The sequence below is a fragment of the Scophthalmus maximus genome, chromosome 12 (assembly GCF_022379125.1).
Source record: "Scophthalmus maximus strain ysfricsl-2021 chromosome 12, ASM2237912v1, whole genome shotgun sequence".
Classification (NCBI taxonomy): Eukaryota; Metazoa; Chordata; class Actinopteri; order Pleuronectiformes; family Scophthalmidae; genus Scophthalmus; species Scophthalmus maximus.
This window is the reverse complement of record NC_061526.1, coordinates 8,052,501-8,070,000: the sequence shown is the minus strand read 5'-3', so window position 1 is coordinate 8,070,000 and position 17,500 is coordinate 8,052,501. Positions and strand designations below refer to the sequence as shown.

The 17,500-nt window shown below is 49.4% G+C and overlaps 1 protein-coding gene across 5 annotated transcripts in view; it reads right to left on the bottom strand.

The window, feature by feature from the left end:
• The window catches only part of col4a6 (collagen, type IV, alpha 6), an 88,801-nt gene that overhangs the window by 43,577 nt on the left and 27,724 nt on the right, over window positions 1-17,500 (bottom strand). The gene's annotated exons all lie outside the window — the stretch shown is intronic.

Sequence of the window (17,500 nt, the reverse complement as noted above, 5' to 3'; positions counted from 1 at the left end):
CAAGAAGACACCCGTGAGTCACGCGGAGCCATCGGAGCTGCAGGTTCACAGCTACCTGAAATCAGATCGAGAGGAGTCACCTCCGGGCTGGGAAACACACAGAGACGACAAGGAAGTCGGACAAGAGCTGATTCATGATCAAGAACTGAGCTCGGAAAATGGGGATCGGAAAATATTCAGATTGAAATTCATAAAAACATGTTTGTCACAACAGCGATCCCATCGTTCTTCATTTTGATCCCTTCTGGTCCAATGTCCCCCCTCAACAAACTTCTGCAAAAAAGACCCTACGTCACATTAAGGACGTTGTACTATCATTTCACGCTGCTTTTATTAATAATTGGGAACATGCCGGGCGGCGTGAACTCGTCATGGTGCAAATTAAGGCGAAGTCCTGAAATAGATTAATTCGTTTTGGAATTAGGAAAGCAACAATTTGTAGTTTCCAAAGTCAGGAATGAACTTTGACCCGTCGCCAGACATCGCTTTTTTAATCTCAATAACAATTTTTTTTTCTTCCTATAAGCTGGTTACATGTTGCACAACTAATCCAGTTGCTTCAAAAAGCGTTTTGCCACCACATTCCGTTCCAGCGTACGAAAAAAAGACAAACAAGACAACACGTCGGTGTGTCGGCGCTCACCATGCGTCGCGCACAAACTCCACGTGAACCGCAGATTAACCTCTAGTTCACCGGTCGGCATTCCTGAGATATCGCCGAGAGGAAAAAAACATCACCGGGTGCTTTCAGAGCTTCAATAATCCGACGTGTGAGTGGCGAGGGGCTCACATATGTGAGCTCCTTAACAAACTTCACAACACGGAATGCCATCTATTCACATGGTGGGAGTCCGGCTGGGAGCTGACGGACCACATGGGGAGAGGTGGTGATCGTGGGCTCCTCAGTTCCTCTTCTATATGTGTGTGGAATACGTGTTCAAATGCTGCGTGTGCATCTGAACAGGCCTTTCAAATATGACACACACATGTAAAATACGTGTACGCGGATAATTCATTGGCTTGACTTTTGTGTGACTGTATGATACGGGGGTCTCTCCCGGGGTTAAACTCCAAAGGTCGCGCCAGGCATTTCAACGTGATTAGTGGATGAAAGGCTGCTGGCGGGGGAGGAGAGACGAGGAGGACGGGACGGGACAAAGGGGAGTCGACCGGGGGTCTGACGGGGATCGAGCGGGACAGGAGTGTGCAGGGGTTTCATACGAACACAAGTCTGCGAATGTTCACATCCGCGACAATCGGGGTCAAGGACCCTCCAGGACCCCCGGTGGAAATCATCAGCTGCTCTCGTCTGGGTCCCGGGTCTCAAATAATACGAGCCTGGGAAAAGACTGGCGAGCATCCTGCGGGGAGGCGTCGGAGAAATATTGTTGAGAGGAGTCACCGGGATGGCGACGCTGACCCCCGACCCCGCACAGTATGGATGAGGTTTTGTTATTTATATATAATTAAATGTGTATATTTTACAATAGAGACGTGAAATAATCTGATTCCACCAAACGCGAACACGGAAAAAATGAACACAAGCACGAAACACGAACACGATGACGATCACAAGCCCTTAAACGAACAGGAAATCGAACACGAGCACGAAAAACACGAGCCCGGTTGCTGATTGGCTGAAACAGAGTAGACTGTTTCGCTGACTGCGCCTGTTTCATTTACAAATCTGCGTCTGAAATAAAAAGCTTCCTCCCTCATCACATGATGCTCAGCAACAGGTGAAAATGATTTTTTGAGCGTTTACACATCACACGATATATACGTGCAACGACTCATAGGACCTGTATAGATAATATAAATATAAATATATTAATAAATATCATAGTAGCTCGTAGTAATCCCGGGGACTGCCGCCTGGCCAAAGACAACCGCATCAGTTACAGCCACTAAAAAAGCTGCCAAACAAAGAAACATGAAAAAAAAAAGAATATGGAAAACACACAACAGAGAGCGAGCGAGCGAGCCTGGTGCAGAGAGAGAGAGAGAGAGAGAGAGAGAGAGAGAGAGAGAGAGAGAGGGAGAGAGAGAAGGAGGGGAGAGGTCAACGGGGCTGGTCCTGCTTTCTTCTCTCTGATCTCCTCAACTCGTCTAATCACAGTGACAGAAGGAGGGCAACGGAGAGAGAGAGAGAGGGAGGGAGGGAGAGAGAGAGAGAGAGAGAGAGAGAGAGGGAGGGAGAGAGAGAGAGAGAGAGAGAGAGAGAGAGAGAGAGAGAGAGGGAGGGAGAGAGAGAGAGAGGGAGGGAGAGAGAGGGAGGGAGAGAGAGAGAGAGAGAGAGAGAGAGAGAGAGAGAGAGAGGGAGGGAGAGAGAGAGAGAGGGAGAGAGAGAGAGAGAGAGAGAGAGAGGGAGAGAGAGAGAGAGAGAGGGAGGGAGAGAGAGGGAGGGAGAGAGAGAGGGAGGGAGAGAGAGGGAGGGAGAGAGAGAGAGAGAGAGAGAGAGAGAGAGAGAGAGAGAGAGAGGGAGGGAGAGAGAGAGAGAGGGAGAGAGAGAGAGAGAGAGAGAGAGAGAGAGAGAGAGAGAGAGAGAGGGAGGGAGAGAGAGAGAGAGGGAGAGAGAGAGAGAGAGAGAGAGAGAGGGAGAGAGAGAGGGAGGGAGAGAGAGGGAGAGGGAGAGAGAGAGAGAGAGAGAGGGAGAGAGAGGGAGAGAGAGAGAGAGAGAGAGAGAGAGGGAGGGAGAGAGAGAGAGAGAGAGAGAGGGAGAGAGAGAGAGAGAGAGAGAGAGGGAGGGAGAGAGAGACAGTGATGGAGAGAGAGAGAGGGAGAGAGAGAGAGAGAGAGAGAGGGAGAGAGAGACAGTGATGGAGAGAGAGAGAGGGAGAGAGAGAGAGGGAGAGAGAGAGGGAGAGAGAGGGAGAGAGAGAGAGGGAGAGAGAGGGAGAGAGAGGTAGCGGGCCCAACGCTGCAATGTGGGCTGATGGAGGAAGCCGGAGAAGAGCGAGAGTGACAGGGTGAAAGAAATGGAGACCGACACTTCAACTAAAAATAGAAGCAAACCGAGCGCTTTGGGGCATCACTGAAAAATAAGTACCCAGAAAAAACAGATGGGAACTGAATCCGCTTCAGTCAAAAGAAGCGTATTCTTCGCTCCCATCTCAATATCACGTCACCCTATTTACTTTGGATTTATTATCCTCCTATTGTGGCGGCAGGGATCACTTCCCCAGGTGCCGTCCAATCAGAGCAGAGGGCCGTTTCTTTTCAGATTTGTTGAGACCGGTCGCATCCATTGTTCCGAGATGTAATCCTGATCCTCGCTCAACTCCCTCCCGTCCCCCACACACACCCACAGAGTCCAGCTAAAAGCGAATTATGGTACGGGGGCACAAAGATGGCGCCGCCCGAGGGAGAGCGCTCAACCCCTCGGAGCGGAGGACGTGTGATGCGGTGTCAAACACTACTGTACACAACGGGGGTGAAAAACACCCGGACGCATGCACACAACACGGGATGATGTAATGGTCGGGCGGTGTGACGGTTACGACAACACGCCGCGCACTTTGCTCGTTGCTCGCCGAAGTTCCTACGGGCTGAGCTCAGGCTGCTGCAGGGTTCACATGTGTAACGCTCATAATTTGCATTCATGCGCACAGATATAGGACATGACGGAACAGGCGTCCTTTATTCCCGTCTGTCATCCCGGCATTAACCGGCTATGCGTCTCTCAGCCGGAGCTCAATCGATCCGCCCTCCTCTTGTTGGCTCATACATGTACTGTCCAAACACTTTCGCACGTCTTCCTGAGACATTCGCTGCTCAGATCGGAGAGCTCGTGGCCAACGGGGGCCGATGTCTGGACTTGCCCGTTCATTCCTACATAGGGTCTGCTGATGTTATCCTGGATGCAGGTTGAGTCTAGGGTTACCCCACCATACGGCACGGTACGCGGCGGCTATGCGGCTGAGACAGGATGGCCCTTATTATTTTTAATGGTGATGGTGGTTTTGGTCGGAGAGGCGCAAAGAATGCTCAACAGTGGCGGGACGATACTTTTTGAAATAATAATAAACTCCTTCAAAACCCTAAACTGACCCCAACGTGCTTTCTCCACTTAGGTGCCGCGCAGGAATCTGTTCATCCGCGGCATGTCATCACATGGCAACAGCCAATGGGAGAGCATGCGTCTACCTCCCAACACCTTGTCAGTGGAACTGTCAGAGGCGCTCAACAGAACACTGACGTGACACCGAGAACCGCGAGGACTCTCTTCAGGCCTCGCCTCCGTCTGAACCTGACGCCGAGGGCTTGTGACGGAAGAATGCAAATAAAAGGAAGAGACGGAAGGAGTCTGTCTACGCCAATGTCCTCGTCTTCCTCCAACTCTTCAGCCCGTCCCTCCTCCCACGGTCCTCTCACTCCCCTTCATCGGTGTCCTTCCTCTTCCTCTCCCCGCTGCCTTTGGTCCATCTGTGACCTTGACATCCGCCACAGGAGACGGAGCAGCTGTGTTTGGGCCTTTGCTCGTTTACTTCTGTTTACTGCACGCTACGTCCTCCAGTGTGTGTGTGTGTGTGTGTGTGTGTGTGTGTGTGTGTGAACAGTATGGACCGTATATAAGCAGACGAACGAGTGCAATCGATGTATTCCAGTGCACGAAGGTACAAGTTCAGATTCACGAATGCACATATTGTTGCGCTTGTGTGCATGTAAACAGCCACGCGTCGCACTTTGGGTGTTCTCCCTCCATTTGGACGGGGCCACCCGCTCATACACGACTGCGCCAGGTGGATTGGAAAACTGCCAAATTATTAAAAACTCAATGTCTGAGATGTAAAGATACGATTTCAGTTCACTCCTCTCATCCCGCTTCGACATTTAAAAAAAAAAATGATACTGAACAAAAAAAATTCATGCAGGAACGATATAGTTATCATCATATCGTTCAGGAATGAATCTGACAGGAAGGAAAAACACATTTAGAAAATATATTAACGCAACAGATTTTTCGAGAAACATAAACAACTCCAAAAAAATATTCGCAAATTAACGCAAATATGCACAAATGATGATCTTGGTGTGAACACAGTATAAGTGTCATATCTCCACTGACAAAGAGCACAGACAGGATTATTAAAATTAAATGAAAACCCACTATGCATGAGTAACAAGGTTTGATATTTGACTATTATCCAAGTTAATCACCCGGAAAACTAAAGTTAACATGAACAAAAAAAAAGAAAATCCCCTCTGCTACACTGTCATCAGTCACCTTAATGACATAATGTACGAAAACAATCTTTTATTTGAAGCTGTACTGAGACATGAAAATGTGACGCCCGCAGGGAAATACTGTAAAAAATAAGAAAAAGTTTCCACAAGGCAAACTCCAAAGGTTTAAATCTGCCGGCAGACATAAGACCTATATACTGTATCATCAATCACACAACCGTCCAGCAGATGTTTATCTGTGACGTCACAGAATCCTTTGTCTGTTGCGTCCAGACTTGCTCAGTCGCAATATGCAAATTCTGACAGATACTGTACACGACGAATGAAAGATTCAGATCTTTTAACGATGTGGAGACATGGAGCGAAATCCAGACACTTTGTTCTGACATGAAAAGCCACAAAATCTTTCTGCAACCTGTGATGTAAACAGCAGTAAATGGACGACGAATGATAATTGATGGGATAATTGCTTTTTAATTTCTCAGATGCGAAATTTCTTTTTTAAACGCGTGATTTTTATTTCCGATCAACAATTAATGAGCAGAAAAAAATGACTGCTTTTGCCCCGAGTATCGTCTGCAGGTATTCTTTTCATGACCGGAGTTTAAAGTTTGCAAAACAGCAGTCAGGAAAAGTGACATCAAAAGTAAAACTTCTCACAATGTATAATCATTAACAGAGATACACAGTCAAAGTAGATTAACAGCGTTTTAATAATTGGAACTACTTTTAAACCACTATGCTAAAACAAGCAATGCACCATTCTGTAGATTATATGTCTCGTGTATCCTAATCAGTTGCTTGTCAATTACATCTGGTAAAGCATGAAGTTCTCCACTGAAATGCAAAGTAGCAGAAGTACACAAACGTGTTCTCCAGTAAATGTAGATAATTATTTTGCGGCACTCGACAATAATCAACCTCATGAGTCTGAACTCGTCCGCCTGAACGCTCACAGATCCTCCAGCTACAGATTCTACAGTCGTGATGGAACAGAGACGTTGCTATTAGACGGGATTAGTTCCCGACCTGCCGAGCCTTGTTGTCTCTGTGTCCTCATCTCATCTTTTTTTTCCCTTCGTGGTACATAATTAGAGACTTGAGGCGGGAATTGAGCTATTTTATCATGTGTTTTTTTTGTTTTTTCAAAGCACAAAGCGACGCGGGGCGAGAACGGGCACGCCGGCCCGCACGGGTTCATGCAGTGAACCCTCCAGTCGTGCCTTCTGATAATCTGCTGTCATTACGTTACATTACGTTCATTTTTGCTTTTGTCCAACGCGACCTACTTATTAAGGGGCCACGCCGAGGGCCCGCCGCCGGGGATGACCCGGCATCGAACCCCGACCTCCTGCACCACAGTCAGAGGTGTGACCCGCTAGGCCGCACCAGCTGTCCACAGGCGAAACTCCCGAACACTTTCATCAAAAGTTCCTCAATGAATAAAAGTCTATTCACGGTTTGCGACACTTTCTCCCACGTCACAAAAAATAAAAAATAATTTTTTTCATATCATCAAATAACTAATTAAAACTTATGAACATTTGAACATACATCAGTGTGTGATAGGAACAACAGAAATCATATTTGGGAAAAAAAAAACATTTGGTCCATGTCCCATCTGCTAACAGGGAGGGGGCGGAGCTTATGACATATACCGCAGCCAGCCACCAGGGGGCGGTCACGATGATTTGGCTTCACATTAGAGGAGCCGCCCTTTAGCAGCAGCACAAAACCCGATCACAAAAATGACTTCACCTCCTACGAGGCTAGAAATACCGTCGCCCTGACAACCAACAACAGTGTGACGTCACGTGGGGGGGGGGTCTCCGCGGTAACATGGCGGTTCCAAGTTTAGACTCTGACCCACTTCCCCCCACAACAGTCTTGTCCGTTCCGGGTCCGGTTTCTCTCGGGTCGGGCCATAAATCCAGCGCGTTAGCACCAAAATAGACCCCGAGACGCCAAGAATAGACCAGCGTATCGGCTGTACGGGTTCACGCGGGGTCAACCAACGCAACGGCCATATACTGTCTCCTTTACTCGGGAGCAGAAAAATGTGAAGAGCTCAAACTGAAAGAAACAGATCTCGGGTGTGGAAAAGACGACGGTCACGTCAAATCTGTGCAACAAGAAAAAAAACCGGGGAATTCCCCCCTCGCTCACATTTGTTCCCATTGTCTCAATCACTCGTCGTGTTGCCAGTGGATGTGATTAATCACTCCAGTCGAAGTCTGTGAATAGCGCAGATACAAGATATCCCCCCCCCCCTTCAAAAATGAACCCGCTTAACTTGCAGCGTGCCGAAACAAAGATGGCCGACTGCCCGCTGGCAAGACCGGCACAAACACACACACACACACACACACACACACACACACACCCGGGGGCAACAGGCGGCTTCCCGCCAACTTCGTGATGTCACCTGGCGGCAATCAAAAGGAAAACTCAGCAAAAAACCTGCAGTGAACAAAGAGTGAGACACTGACGGAAAAGGCCTCGGGCCGGTGCCAGAGCCGACCGGGGCGCTCGCTGTCCGGACACGAGCGCGGACAAAGTCCCGCGGAGCAGACGGGGGTTCAGGTGTTCATCGGTCACAAATTAAACGCCCTGACAAGGAAATGTGATGACTTGTGATATGAGACACGTGGATTTCTGGCCGTCAAAACGGAGGCAGCAGCTGTTTATCTTTTCTTTCCCCTTATCTTCCGTCTTTTGAATTGACTCACTTGGTGCGGCCGGGCCAAAAGTCACGCGGGTCGATTTCATCTGCGCTCGCTTTATTTCCTGCAACTGTTCTGATCGTGCAGCATCATGTTTCTTTTTCCTTTGCTCAGATAAATCACTTGTGTGTTGACGCAACAGACTCTACATCAGTTTGTCTGTTTACACGAATTGACAGAGACGAGTTAACGCGACACGAAATAAAACCGGACCACAAAGGGATATTAACGATTCCAATGAGCCAAAGAGCGGCCGGCGAGACAATATTTATGATACGCATGCAGATGGTCATACTAGAGGACCCGTGAACGAAGCACAATGTTAACATGAGCAAACTGCGGCGTAGTAAACCAGGATTTAACTTCAAGAAGCTGCAGAGTCGAAAGGTCCGGGGTTTTTTTTTCCGTAAACGAAACAAAAAGTAGATTATTGAGGATGGAGCCACGTCGCTCTTCACTTTCCACAAAGCTGAACATTATTCTTAGAGAATTAGGTTGTGCACATTCACCGGATCAAACACCTTTTTGGATTTAAAAAATAACGCGAATGACACCGTGTCTTCACGTTATCCGTGGTCATTTGCGTCGCCGCGGCGCCAGTGACGCCGGAATTCGTCGGCAACTCGCGTCCTCTCATCGACTCTGTCGGTAACGTCATCGCGCGGAAAAATTTGTGTCGCGTTCATCCGAGTTTTCAAGTCACAAGTCCTGCATTTATTAAAAATGGCTGCCATTTCTTTTTTAAACCATATTTAATAAGCAACAAGAAAAATTCAACTTGTCTCCTTCTATTGATGACGCAACAAAGCGTGTTTTTTTTTTAAAGCATCTAAACGTGTGAGAAACCGTATGTCACACACACACACACACACACACACACACACACACACACACACACAGGGACAGGCATGTAAAGACTCACACACATGAAGTGACAGTGCCCACCCCTCTTGATAAGCGCCATGATAATTACCCCTTTGAAGAGGCCCTAAACAGCCCTCGCCTGGAGGGGAGGACGGGGACGGGGGGACGGGGGGGCTTCCGAAGAGGGAGGGGAGGTGAAAGGAGGGAGACGGAGGGAAGGCGGCGATGGTAGATAATGGAGGAGTGAACATTCGACAGAACGAAACGAAAGGTGCAGAGAGCGGGGATGAAACGTGGGTGGAGCGGACGACCTTCTGGAAAACCTGAGGGAACGACGAGGAGGAAGAGGAGAGGAAGAGGAGGAACGACCAGGAACGAGATCTGGTTTCACCAGAGCGCCTCCGAGCGATGCGAGTACAACAAGAGGAACGAGGAGGGAAGAAGTGCACGTGTATGTGGAGAACGTACGCGCGCGCGTGTGTGTGTGTGTGTGTGTGTGTGTGTGTGTGTGTGTGTGTGTGTGTGTGCTCAGTCCGCACACCACAATAGAGGAGCAATTACAGGAGGCAGAAATCTGAGATACGGCTAATGTTCCTCAAAAGAGCAAAAATCTCTTCTCATGGAGCGAGCACTGTCCTTACCCAGAGGCCTGCAGACACACACACACACACACACACACACACACACACACACACACACACACACAAAGGGTGGTTTACGGTTTCGTCCAAACAACAAGTGTAAACCGATCAGAGGGGTCCCTATGGATTGACGTGGATAAACACGGGATGTGCGTGTGCGTGTGCGCGTGTGTGTGTGTGTGTGTGTGTGTGTGTGTGTAGAATGCCTGTTCATCTACCTGCATGTGCAGTGTGTGTGAGAACGTCTGTCGCTCCTGACATTTCCCTAGAACTTCTCCTGCCATGTGTCGGCGTGTCATCCTCTCGAGCTCCGCTGAGCCAACCTCAGGTCACCTCCTCGCCATATCCCGCCGCCGTGCCAAACAACCCCCCCCCCCCCCACTACCAACCAGGGACTATTTTTAGCAACAGAAGTTTCGGCCAACAAAGGTGCAACTTCACTCCTCGGCCCCCCCCCCTCATCGAGGTGGTGTGAATAGAGGGTTGGTGGTAATCTGGACACAAATGTGTGTGTATGTGTGTGAGTGTGTGTGTGTGTGTGAGTGTGTGTGAGTGAGTGAGTGAGTGAGTGAGTGCTCCAACAGAATGACAGGTAGCAGGTATGTGTCCCTCCATCTATATTCAAGATTAAACAGCATCTACTGTATATTTCTATTACTCTATTATTTCTATTAGTGTACATGTGTTCGTGTGTGTGTGTGTGTGTGTGTGTGTGTGTGTGTGTGTGTGTGTGTGTGTGTGTGTGCGTGTGCTGAATTCCACACCTGCAGGCTGAAAGTCAACACACTTCTGGCTCCGGAGCCACAGACACATGTTCTGTCTCTCCAAGTTTATCATCCGTCTCTTTCATTTTCTCTCTCTCTCTCTGCTGTAACTTCGTAACTGTGGGGTTTGAAGGAGCAGCTCGACACGACCCCCCCCCCCCCCCCCCCCCGCTCGGCTTCATACCGAGAGTCGACGCCGGCCTCCCATATCGCCCCGTAGGCGAGGGGTTAGCTTAGCTTAGCCAATTAATTATAAAACAATAAATTTTGAAGTAAAATTCTTTCATAAATCCGAACCTTCCACATCCTGCATGAATTTCACCTCTTCCATCTCACCTCTCCCTCTTGACTTCGTCGATGAGTCATGTGACTCAACCACGAACCTGGTTAACCTCAAGTGGCGGGCTGGCCGCCGACCGGCTGACTCCGCCTCTGCTGAGTCACCGTCCATCAGCTGTGTCTGCGTCTGAGTGTCGTCTCGCTCGTTCACCCACTGAAGTCAAAAACCGCCCGCGCAAACGCTCTCAGCCGCCCTGCCAACCACGCCGCAGCGACATGGCCGCTGTTTGTTCTGCCGCCAGCCGCACGGTCTGAAACCACAAACGATTAATTAAACGGCGCTGAATCACCGGCAGCAAAGTGAGTCAAGGGGAAATCTGGGAGTTGCGTTGAATCCTCGCCAGCTCCGGGATCCTCTGACTCCGACGATGTGAGTTCCCACTGTGGCCACAGGGGGCGGTGGAGACCCCTCTGGCTGACCCCAAACACACACACACACACACACACACACACACACCTGTGATCACCTGCGGCAGAACAACGAGACCGCACAACTTTCCAGCCCATTAAATGTCTCTTTCATCCTCCGACAGAAGCAGCTTCGGCCCATTAAACCTCACTCATCGCGGTGACTAACTAACTCGGACGCAGCGTTTGTTGAAGCCAAGTCTAACCCCCCCCGGGTCAGGTGTTTGTTTTAACCTGCACGGACGAACCAGACGGGTGGGGACAGTCTGGAATCGCACCCTGATATGTGTGAGTCAAAAGGATTCAGACGGGGAGCGTCCCTGTCGGTCAGAGGTCAGGGTCAGTTTACTGGGGAGTTTATAGTTCAATCTCTAGTTTCAAGTCATCCTCAGGTAACTATGGTTACCTGGAAACAATTAATTCGAGTGGACGACGGTCCACGAGCGGAGTTATTCCGTCTCTTTGTGCCCAAAGTTTCCCGACCTCGTTTCCCTCAACGGTGTTTTAGACGGACATGACCGTATCCGGAGAATCTTGGTCCGGGCGTTTTCCCGGAGGTGTGCCGTTCACGTGTGACGCACGCGGCGAGTCAGACGCCGTCGCGCACAGCGGCGGGGAAAATGTTCCCAAACATTCAGGATTTCCGCGCTCGCTGTGAATCTCCCCGAGGTTTTCCTGCAGTAAATGTCACGAGGGCCATCGGGACAAAGGCACGTTTGCGTTCTCTCGTACAGCCCCCCTCCGGAGAAAAAAGGCTCCGGAAATCTCTGGGAAGACATTCAAACAAACGCGGAGACATAAAAAAAAACACAAGCACGCCGCGTAACCAGGGATGGAGAATGTCCACATCTATAAGTCGCCTGCAGGCAGGGGAAAAAAAAAAAAGACAAATTCCCAGCTCTGCTATAGACTCTGCTCCTCCCTCCATCCCTCCTCCCTCCATCCCTCCTCCCTCCATCCCTCCTTCTCCCTCCATCCCTCCTTCTCCTCCTCCCTCCTCCCTCCATCCCTCCTCCCTCCTCCTCCTCCTCCCTCCATCCCTCCTCCTCCCTCCATCCCTCCTTCTCCTCCTCCCTCCTCCTCCTCCATCCCTCCTTCTCCTCCCTCCATCCCTCCTCCTCCTCCTCCCTCCTCCTCCCTCCATCCCTCCTTCTCCTCCTCCTCCTCCCTCCATCCCTCCTCCTCCTACTCTTCTTCCTCCCTCCTCCTCCTCCTCCCTCCATCCCTCCTCCTCCTCCTCTTCTTCCTCCCTCCTCCTCCTCCCTCCTCCTCCCTCCATCCCTCCTTCTCCTCCTCCTCCTCCCTCCATCCCTCCTCCTCCTACTCTTCTTCCTCCCTCCTCCTCCTCCTCCCTCCATCCCTCCTCCTCCTCCTCTTCTTCCTCCCTCCTCCTCCTCCTCCCTCCATTCAATCAGCGTTTTTTCCCCGCGGCCCTGAACGCAGCATGGTGAGGTTTAAAATATCACCCTGACGCGCCCTCTTTTGTGATCTGACTCTTTTCTCTTCGTCCTCCCCGAACACACGGTCGGGGCAGGGAGACGGGGGGTGGGGGACGGGGGGTGCTGCTGGGAGAACAACAGCGTTACCTACAGACCATTAGACTTTGATGGGAACCAGTAAAATGGAGCCTGAAGCCGTGAATGGTCCGACAGAAAGGACGGAGGATTGTGAGGGAGGAAACAGCTCAGAGGACAGAGAGAGGGACAACTTTGTCTTTTAACAACATGTCGAGTGTTGAAAACTTTACGCTTTTTAAACCCCCCACATACTCTACGCACGGAAAACACGGGAAAAACTTGCCTACGAATAATTCACATTAAAGCTTTTCGTCGCGGGAGCGATTGCAAACTTGTTTAATAAAAGTTTCTCTTTCTCGAGATAAATGATGACGTCAGTTTCATCCAGCGATGATGATGATGATGAACTTATGACAGAAACAAGAGTCCGTAGAAAGACCTTAAACAGGGTCTAAATCACAAATAGATCAATTTAATCACTTTGTGATCAAAAATTATTAAAGAAAAATATTATTTTTTTTTAGAAAAGAAAACAACATAGAAAACATTTATAAAATCAAAGCTAAATCTCAAGAAAACAACAGATTTTTGACATTATCCTTCAGTGAATTAAAAATAAATTGAATGGGTCGTCTTTTTTAACGATTTGAGTCATGAAGATATTTGAACAAAATGTTTCTCTCTGGTTTCATCCCGTCAAAATAACGTCACATTTCAGTTTCCCCAAATCTGGATAATCTGCATCATCCACATGACGAAGTTGAGGACAAAGGCGGTTTCCCATTTATTGCCAAGATGAAAAATGAAAAAGTGGCGAAATGTCGACGTCAGACAAAAGGAAGTGGGAGAAGAAGCCGCTGAACGTTTAAAAAAAAAATCCCACTTGAAGATCTCGCTGCTAAATCACAAACGTGTCGACTGATGTTCAGACAAACACACACACAGACAGTGTTGTGTGTCCCGAGGCGGTGTGTGTGTGTGTGTGTGTGTGTGTGTGCGTGTGTGTGTGTGTGTGTGTGTGTGTGTGTGTGTGTGTGTGTGTGTGTGTGTGTGTGTGTGTGTGTGTGTGTGTGTGTGTGTGTGTGTGTGTCTGTGTGTGTGCGTGTGTGTGCGTGTGTGTGTGTGTGTGTGTGTGTGTGTCTGTGTCTGTGTGTGTGTGTGTGTGTGTGTGTGTGTGTGTGTGTGTGTGTGTCTGTGTGTGTGCGTGTGTGTGCGTGTGTGTGTGTGTGTGTGTGTGTGTGTGTGTGTGTGTGTGTGTGTGTGTGTGTGTGTGTGTGTGTGTGTGTGTGTGTGTGTGTGTGTGTGTGTGGTAGAGAAGAAGATGAATCTCAGCGGAACCTGTGGTCGGTGGTTCAGACAGGAAGTCACAGATTAAAGGAGAAACATAAAGAAACTAACACGACAGGGTTTGTTTTGGGGTTTTTTGCCTGAACATCTTTGTCACTCATCTTATTTTGAAAGGAAACTCGTCTTCCACATCATAACTCCTCTGTTCGCATGTTTTACTCTTTTTTTCTGCATCCAAACTGCTTTTCCCTCTTTGCTCGTCTCATTTTGAAGTGAAACTTCACCTTTGTGTACTTTGTACTTCACTTATTTCAGAATAAAATTCCCCTTTGCATGTTTTGCTTTGGAACAAAACTCTCGTTTCGAGCCTTTCTATTTTACAATCCGACGATTTCTTCAGAGCTGAACTGTTCTCTCTATTCTTTGCACATCTTACTTTTGAAATGAAACAGATTGTTCCTCTTTGCGTCGTCATCTGGCGGCGAAACTCGACTCGACACATTTTCTCTCTCTCTCTGCGTCTTATTTTGAAATCAAACTGTCTGAGCTCAATATCACTTTTTACCTTTAGACTGAGTTAAATTTCGACTGGACTTTCTGTCTCCTGATACAAATCCATTGTCGGTTCAACGTGTCCTCACTTCGAACAGACACGGCGTCGTCCTGCTCGTCGTCACGTGACTGAGGGCGACGCCACGAGCCCGAAGAAAAACCCGACGGTGCGATGAACACGCGGAGATATTGAAACGTCCGCAGAGTCACGAGACAGAAGCCGGGCAGGGAATGTCTCCGATACCTGCGGGGCGAGACGGCGTCGACATACTTTGTGTTATTAAAGCAACATGAACGTGGAGACGGTTGGGGGGCGGCTCGCCTGCGGCTCACAATAACAGGACTCGGTTGGGGGGCGGCTGACATTTGTTCTTCATCTGGAACAGGTGGGGAGGCGTTTGGACAACATCTCCCTCGTAACCGGGGACGCAGCTTCTCGCACGCGATGCGAGGCCGAAAAAGACTTCTTTGGGTGAATCAGATATTTTTTTTCTCTCCCAGTCACGAAACTGAAATCCGTCTTCAAGCTCCACGCTCGGCGTCGGAGCAGATTCCGACACGCTCCCGCTCCCGGCGAAGCGGAAGTTGTAGTGGTGGAGGGGAACAAAGTTGCCCACTGTCCGCGCCGGCAGCGACGAATAAATCGGCCTCACGCAAGAGTGAATGTCGCTTCCTCGTCCTTTTACTGGACCAGGATTTACCGTCGTCGCCGTCGTCGCCCCCCTCTTCGGTATCTAGGGGCGACGCAAGTATGTCTCTTCACATTCAACCACCGCCTCCATTCACGGTGCCTGGACCCTGGACCCAGGACATACAGAGATATATATATATATACATCTATGTCCTGGACCGGTTCCAGGCATCGTTGTCCGGAAAGACAGAGACAGAATGGGAGGAGGGCCGGAGAAGCAGGTGTGATAGCATGTGGCCCTCGGGTCGTCCACAAGATTATCAGGCCGTAAAAACTCAAAGACATCGAGCTGTAAGGTGATCATCACCTCGCCCTGTGTGTGTGTGTGTGTGTGTGTGAGTGTGTGTGTGTGTGTGTGTGGGTGAGAGTGTGTGTCGATATGATTGTGTGTGTGTGTGTGTGTGTGAGAGTGTGTGTCGATATGATTGTGTGTGTGTGTGTGTGTGTGTGTGTGTGTGAGAGTGTGTGTCGATATGATTGTGTGTGTGTGTGTGTGTGTGTGTGAGAGTGTGTGTATATGATTGTGTGTGTGAGTGTGTGTGTGTGTCTTTATGATAGTGTGTGTCTTTATGATAGTGTGTGTGTGTGTGTGTGTGTGTGTGTGTGTGTGTGTGTGTGTGTGTGTGAGAGTGTGTGTCGATATGATTGTGTGTGTGTGTGTGTGTGTGTGTGTGTGAGAGTGTGTGTATATGATTGTGTGTGTGAGTGTGTGTCTTTATGATAGTGTGTGTGTGTGTGTGTGTGTGTGTGTGTGTGTCAGCAGGGAAGCATCTGGTACCAAACACACAGCTGCTCGTCCTGAACCACTTTCCCCCTTTTCTTTCTGTCTTTCTTTCTCTCCTCCCCTCACTCCGTCCATCCTCCTCCTCCTCCTCTGACGTCACTGTGAGGGTTCGAACTCGCCTTGAAAGTCCTTCAACAGTTTGGAAAACCAAGGAAAACCAGTCAGTGCCCGACGAGGAAGCCAGGTTGAAAGTGAGGGGGCGCGGGAACTCCCATAGTTGATTATGAATTTCAAAGGTGAAGAACAACGTACCACAACTCCTAATGAATAAATCCCAACATTTGAAACGTCTACAATTCAAAGGACAACTGCCACCAACCATAGATTGTGTTCAAGGTCAAGACTGAACGTTCCTCCTCCTCGTCTCTCCTCCCGTCCTCCAACTCCCTGACCCGGAGACGGAGGACGGAGGACGCAATGAAAGCAGCGTGCAGCGGAGTGGATCCGAGCGGATCGGGGAGGTCAGGAATGTCGCGTCGCCGGCTGCACGGGGTCGTGATCGCTGGGGGCCGGCGGAGGAGACCTCGTACTGTACTTTTCCAAATCTGGGAATTTGAGGAATTCCGAAAATGGGGAACGTCGCAGGAGGGACGGAGGAATCTGTGGGACGCTGCGCCGGAGCGGGTTGTTGAAGTTAGGGGTTTTTGCGTGAGCGACGCTGCACTCGACACAAAGAATGACTGAATATGAAACATTAGAGATGAAGATTATCTTTGACCCTAGAGTCCAAAACAACTCTCCGGGTCATTTCCTGTCTGGACGTTCACCTGGACGCGTTCTTTGACGCAGGTGAACCCGTGTTTGTCTGAGCCCGATACATATTATGAACATGGGAATCAAAGGCCAATGTACAGAGTCAATTTCCTCTTTCTCTCTGCGCGCACGCACACGCACACACACACACACACACACACACACACACACACACACACACACACACACGCGTGTCTCAAGCTTCGCGCTGCGCGCCATCAAAGTAAGAATGTACATTTCCTGCGCGGCAGTCAGATTTTTTTTTTGCAAATTCCTTTTTATATCCCTTTCATCCTACAGAAGGTCGGAGGTCACGGCGTCGCTTCAGTGTCCCGTGGGGTCGATTGACGCCCGACGAGTGCCTGAGCATCTGGAATCTGCTGCAGGCTCCGACAAACACGCGCTGGCTGATGTTTGCAAACGGCATTTTTCGGCCTCGGGATCCCGGAGCGTCGCTGACTGACTGGGGGGCTGCGCGGACATGCCCACGTTCACGTGCGAGTGTGTGTGTGTGTGTGTGTGTTACAGTTCTGCACCGCCGCAGCTCAACACGCGGACGGTATTTGGCTTCTGGTGTTTCTCCCTGGATGACGATCGTCACGGGTTCTGATTTTATTTATCTGCATCTTATCGTGACGAACAAGAAGTCGAGCGTCTGACAGAAGAAGAGAAATCAAGGAGAGTCATCAACGCAACAAACATGTCTAGATTTCTAAAAGGAAAGACCCAAGAGGACGAAACGTAAAGAGTCCGTCGGTGTTAAAGGAGCAATTTTCTGTTTGTAACACAGTTATTGTCTTTACTGTACGAAGCACCATGTTCAGTCCGACCTCGTGACCTTTCGCGTCTCTAACCGCCTCTAGAAAAGTCTCGTCTGCTGCCGTCCCGGAAAATCCACCTGTCACGCGCCTGCAAACACATTTCAGGGCTGACGAACCTTTTCTTCATTGTACTTGCCAGAAATGTGGGAAAAATATTTATACATGCAAT